The sequence below is a fragment of the Bufo bufo genome, chromosome 2, assembly GCF_905171765.1.
Source record: "Bufo bufo chromosome 2, aBufBuf1.1, whole genome shotgun sequence".
In the NCBI taxonomy this organism is placed as follows: Eukaryota; Metazoa; Chordata; class Amphibia; order Anura; family Bufonidae; genus Bufo; species Bufo bufo.
In genome coordinates this window covers 440,045,213-440,050,772 of record NC_053390.1, presented here as the reverse complement: position 1 = coordinate 440,050,772, position 5,560 = coordinate 440,045,213, and positions in this window count along the sequence as shown.

Sequence of the window (5,560 nt, the reverse complement as noted above, 5' to 3'; positions counted from 1 at the left end):
AGTCATAAATTTGAGTCAATATATATCTCCTTTTTTTTTTAAAAAAAATCCAAAATTTACCAAAAATTTTTTAAAATTTGCAATTTTCTAAATTTCTATTTCTCTGCTTCTAAAACAGAAAGTGATACCTCATAAAATATTTATTACATAACATTCCCCATATGTCTACTTTATGTTGACATCATTTTGGAAATGTTATTTTATTTTTTTTTAGGACGTTAGAAGGCTTAGAAGTTTAGAAGCAATTCTTAAAATTTTTAAGAAAATTTCCAAAACCCACTTTTTAAGGACCAGTTCAGGTCTGAAGTCACTTTGTGGGGCCTACATAGTGGATAACCCCATAAATGACCCCATTGTAGAAACTACACCCCTCAAGGTATTCAAAACCAATTTTACAAACATTATTAACCCTTTAGGTGTTCCACAAGAATTAAAGGAAAATGGAGATGAAATTTCTAAATTTCACTTTTTTAGCAGATTTTCTATTTTATTACATTTTTTTCTTTAACACATTAAGGGTTAACAGCCAAACAAAACTCAATATTTATTACTCTGATTCTGCGGTTTACAGAAACACCCCACATGTGGTCGTAAACTGATGTAAGGGTGCACGGCAGGGCGCAGAAAGGAAGGAGCGCCGCATGGTTTTTGGAAGGCAGATTTTGCTGGATTGGTTTTCTGAACGCCATATGTTTTTTATTTTTTTACCGATCGTCTTGTGCAGGGGCTCATTTTTTGCAGAAAGAGTTGAGGTTTTTATTGGTACCATTTTTGGGTACATAGGATTTTTTGATCATTCATTATTACACTTTATGGGACAAGGTGGCCAAAAAATTGGCTGTTTTGGAACAGTTTTTTTTTTTTTTTTTTTACAGCGTTCATCTGAGGGGTTAGGTCATGTGACAGTTTTATAAAGCAGATCGTTACGGATGTGGCAATACCCAATATGTATACTTTTTCTTATTTATTTAAGTTTTACACAATAATAGCATTTCTGAAACCAAAAAAATGATGTTTTAGTGTCTCCATAGTCTGAGAGCCATAGCTTATTTATTTTTTGGGCGATTGTCTTAAATATGGGCTCATTTTTTGCGGGATGAGGTAACGGTTTGATTGGTACTATTTTGGGGTATATTCGCCTTTTTTGATCGCTTGGTGTTGCACTTTTTGTGATGTAAGGTGACAAAAATGGCTTATTTTTTTACACCGTTTTTATTTTTTATTTTTTATGGTGTTTATTGGACGGGGTTGATGATGTGATATATTTATAGAGATGGTCGTTACGGACGCGGTGACACCTAATATGTGTGGTTTTCTGTTTGTTTTTTTTTGTTTTTTTATAGCAAAAGGAAATTTATTTTTTACATTTTTATTTATTTATTTTTACTTTTATTATTTTCACATTTTTTTTTATCAGTTCCCTCTTGGATCTTGAAGATCCAGTGGGGCTGATGGTTGTACTATACTTTGCAATGCTCTTGCATTGCAAAGTATAATACAATCAGATGCCTGTAGGTGGCAGCACTGGACGCCTATACCATGGCAACCGGACGCCTTTGCAAAGCGTCCGGTTGCCATGGCAACCATCGGGTGCTGCGATCGCAGCAGCCCTGATGGTTGAGAGAGAGGGGGCCCCCTCCCTCTATTACCCCCATGGATGCCGCTACTGCGGCATCTATGGGGTTACAGCAGTGTCAGCATAGAGCTGACACACGCTGCTGATGGCGGCGGCTCAGGAATGGAGCCGCCGCCATCACACACACAAGGGGGACCGCATCGGGGGCAGCGCTGGAAACGGGGGAGGGGGGGCAGCATTTTACTTACAGATCGGGGCAGGAGGGGGCGGACCGCTTCGGGGGGGCAGGATAAGATGATGGACAAGAAGGGGGCACAGATCGGTGCAGGAGGGGGCGGACCGCATCGGGGGCAGGACAAGAACAAGGAGGGGGCACAGATCGGAGCAGGACCGCATCGGGGGCAGGACATGAACAAGGATCGGGGGCACAGATCGGAGGCTTCAGGACACATTACCGATTTCAGGCTCTGATCTGCAGAGCGCAGATCAGAGCCTGAAACCGGCATTTTTTCACTGCCGCGATCTGCACAGACTAACCAATCGGATCGATTGCCGGCAAAGGGGCCACTCTGATTGGCCCCTTGCCGGCATTACCGCACTGTATGCTGTCCGTGACAGCAGCAGGACAGGGGCAGAAGCTTAAATCCAAGCACTTTGCAGCGCTTGGATTAAAGAGCTGCCAGAACGTGTATATACGTGGTAGCTGCACGGGGCATGTGCAGCTATCACGTATATATACAGATTGCAGTCGTGAAAGGGTTAAAATTGGCACCCCACCAGATGCCTTCTGTTTTTCATGCAAACTCCATTCACTTCACAATATAGAATATTCAGCGATTTTTCCTGAACACAGAGATGATGCGTGAAAAACCACACTCATGTGCTCAGAGCCATTGAAATGAATTCGTCAGGATTCAGTCTGGATACTATGCACAGGAGTGAGTTTTCCGACTGGATGTGATGTGTCTAGTTTTTCAAGAATCATCTGTGTGTTCAAGAAAAACCACAGCATGTTCTATATTCTGTGTCTTTTATGCAACCCTGGTTCCATAGAAGTGAATGGGACTGGCGTGATGAACGGAATGCATCTGGATGCAATCCGAATGCAATGTGCTTTTCACTGATAGTTGCTAGAAAATGTAGTTTAATTCTTCATTTTTTTTGCGCTCGTGAAAAACGCTTTTAGGCCTCATGCACACAACAGTTGTTTTTTGCGTCCGCAAATTGTGCGTCCGCAAATTGTCTGTCTTTTTGGAGGATCCGTTTTTTTCCACAGATCTCATGTAATAAATGCCTATCCTTGTCCGCAAATGAGAAAAAAGTAGGACATGCACTATTTTTTTTGCTGAAGGGAAACACGGACAACGGACGCGGAACACAAACGGATGAACTATCAGCATTTTTTTGCTGACCCATTGAAATGAATGGGTCCCCATCCTATCCGCAAAAAAAACGGAACGGAGGCCGAGAAAAACAACTGTCGTGTGCATGAGGCCTTAATCCGTATATAATCCAGACAGAGAAAACGCAAAGACTGAATGCAATTGCAGATAAAACTGATTTAACTTGCATGCGAAACCATCAGTTTTTCCCTGAACAGATCCGGACACAATACGTATCCTTTGTGTAAAAGAGATCTAAAGCATGTCGCATGGCCGGTGGAACCAAGCGCCAAAGTTATGTAGAGGCCTGCTCTCGGATGTAAATACCTAATCACCTGTATGACTATAGGTTTATCTCTATAAAGTATCTTTTTGTGGCATCATAATCACAGTAGGAGTCAAAAGACCTAACCAACCTTCTGTTAGGTCATGGTCACCACTTGAGCAGCTTTCTGCTCCATTTACCCATTAATTCATAATAAAGGTATCGATTTTAATGAGCACGCTATTTTGTCTTTATATGTTTAACACATTTACTATAGTGTATGTGCCTGTTTTTTGGCGTAAAAATGCTGTTTTAGATTGTCTTATTTTATTTTTTGTTTCATTTACTACCAAAAATTGGTCTGTTTTGTTCGCCTATTTAGATTTTTTTGACTAATTCAAAGGTTTTCTAACTTATTTTGTGCCTGATTTAAAAACAGTCTAATTTCTACTCCATACTTTTCTGCATCTGTTTTAGTGGCGAGTTGCGCCACATTTTGGCTACTTTCATGGAGACATGAGTCTAATTTCAGCCAGCTCACTTGCGCCACATTTTCATGTGCATACTAATTAGACTAATCTTGGTGAGTATGAGTATGTCGTACTTAAAAAGAACCACTAGAGGTCAGGCTAATGCCAATACATCTAGTGTAATTTAGGTGCTTGATAAATAGACAGAAAAACACTGCCAGGTGAAGGGAATACTCCTGTCTAATTGAAAGCCGAAAAACAGGCGAGCTTAATAAATGTTCCCCATTGGCTCTAATTTACACCCGCAAGTAGCTGAGGCCAGAACGCCTGGAACAGTGACAACATGAACCACCATTGAACACAACAGCACAAATTCAAACCCACAAGAAGCAAATGCCTGAGCACACGGTACAATAGTACAAGTGAAACACCATTGTAACAAACATCATCCTGCTGTGAATGAGATGATGAGTGACCCAACCAGTCCACATTCTAATCCACTTCCTCCACAATAACAATCCATCACCTACCGGAAGTGAGGGAAAACTGTGGCCTGCTACTACTGGCTGAACATCTAATGTCAAATGTGCTTCTGCTGCTTGCCACTCCCTTTCTCATGGATGACAGGTCATGGGTCTTTAGTTTTCCATTTCTATTACCCTGCCCACTGCCAGTCTGCCAGTCAACCCAGCTGAGGTTGTGAAGTATTTATCCCATACAGTTAACAGCGTAACAGAAGAAAAATCTAAATGGCTGATTCAACTTGTTTTTCCCAGCTTTATTTTTATCAATATTTCTATATATGAAAAAAGGGTAGGAGGGAAAGGGTACAGAGAAATAAAGGTTTAAAATGTAGGAAGTTCAAATTTCATAAAAATTTGTCAGCAAAGCGATCAGCCAATCAGTGCTGCAGCAGGCAGGGAGGTATCCTAGCCGAACAAGCAGAATGTCATTCTGCGTTGGGCTGTGAATGAGGGTAGATGGGTACAACAGTGTCTAACAGAAAATGATCTTAGGAACAGTGTACGGTCACAGTGAAGCTTCTATTCTAGTGTGAGGGACAGTGAAGGGAAAGGCTAGAAAGAAATGTAGAGTAGGGAAAGCCAGGGAAAGCTGTCAACCAGGAAGTAAAAAGTGAGGAGATGAGTGTGCCTGGCAGTGCCGTCTAATTGCAGTTACTGCCTTATAACACAGCTGCAGCTGCAGCTTCTCAAAAGCAGCTATCTGCAAGAACATTTATTTTAGCGTGTAGCGTTTTAAATCTCAGTGAAAACACCTAAAATAGGACAGGGCATCTCCAGACAGTTCAAGTGTTTTTTTTTTTTTCGAATGAAAATAGCAATACAAGTGCACAGCCTGTGTTTTACTATACTGAGTGTAGCATTTTAAATCTCTGTGAAAACACCTGAAATTTTTGTTTGAATGCTGTAACAGGGCATCTCCAGAGAGTTCAAGTGTTTTTTTATTTATTTTTTCAAAAATAGCAATAGAAGTGTACAATGCGTTTTACAATCCAGAGGGTAACATTGAATGAAAACACCAGAAACAGTGTGCCAAACATTTCCAGACAGCTCAATTGTTGATTTAATTTCTGACAATAGGAATACAAGTGTACAATGTGTGTTTTACAATCCAGAGGGTAGCATTTTAAATCTAAATCTGAAATAGTGCTCTGAACTATTTTACAGGGCATCTCCAGACAATTCAAGTGTTACCCATTCCCATTGGCCCCTCTCGGACTGCAACTGGACATCCGACACCTATCATTGCTACACCTTCTATTGACTCTAGTAGGACAGTGGATTTACTTTCCTCTGATGATTCTATCAATATTACAGTGCATGAGAACACAGTTGTTTCAGATATT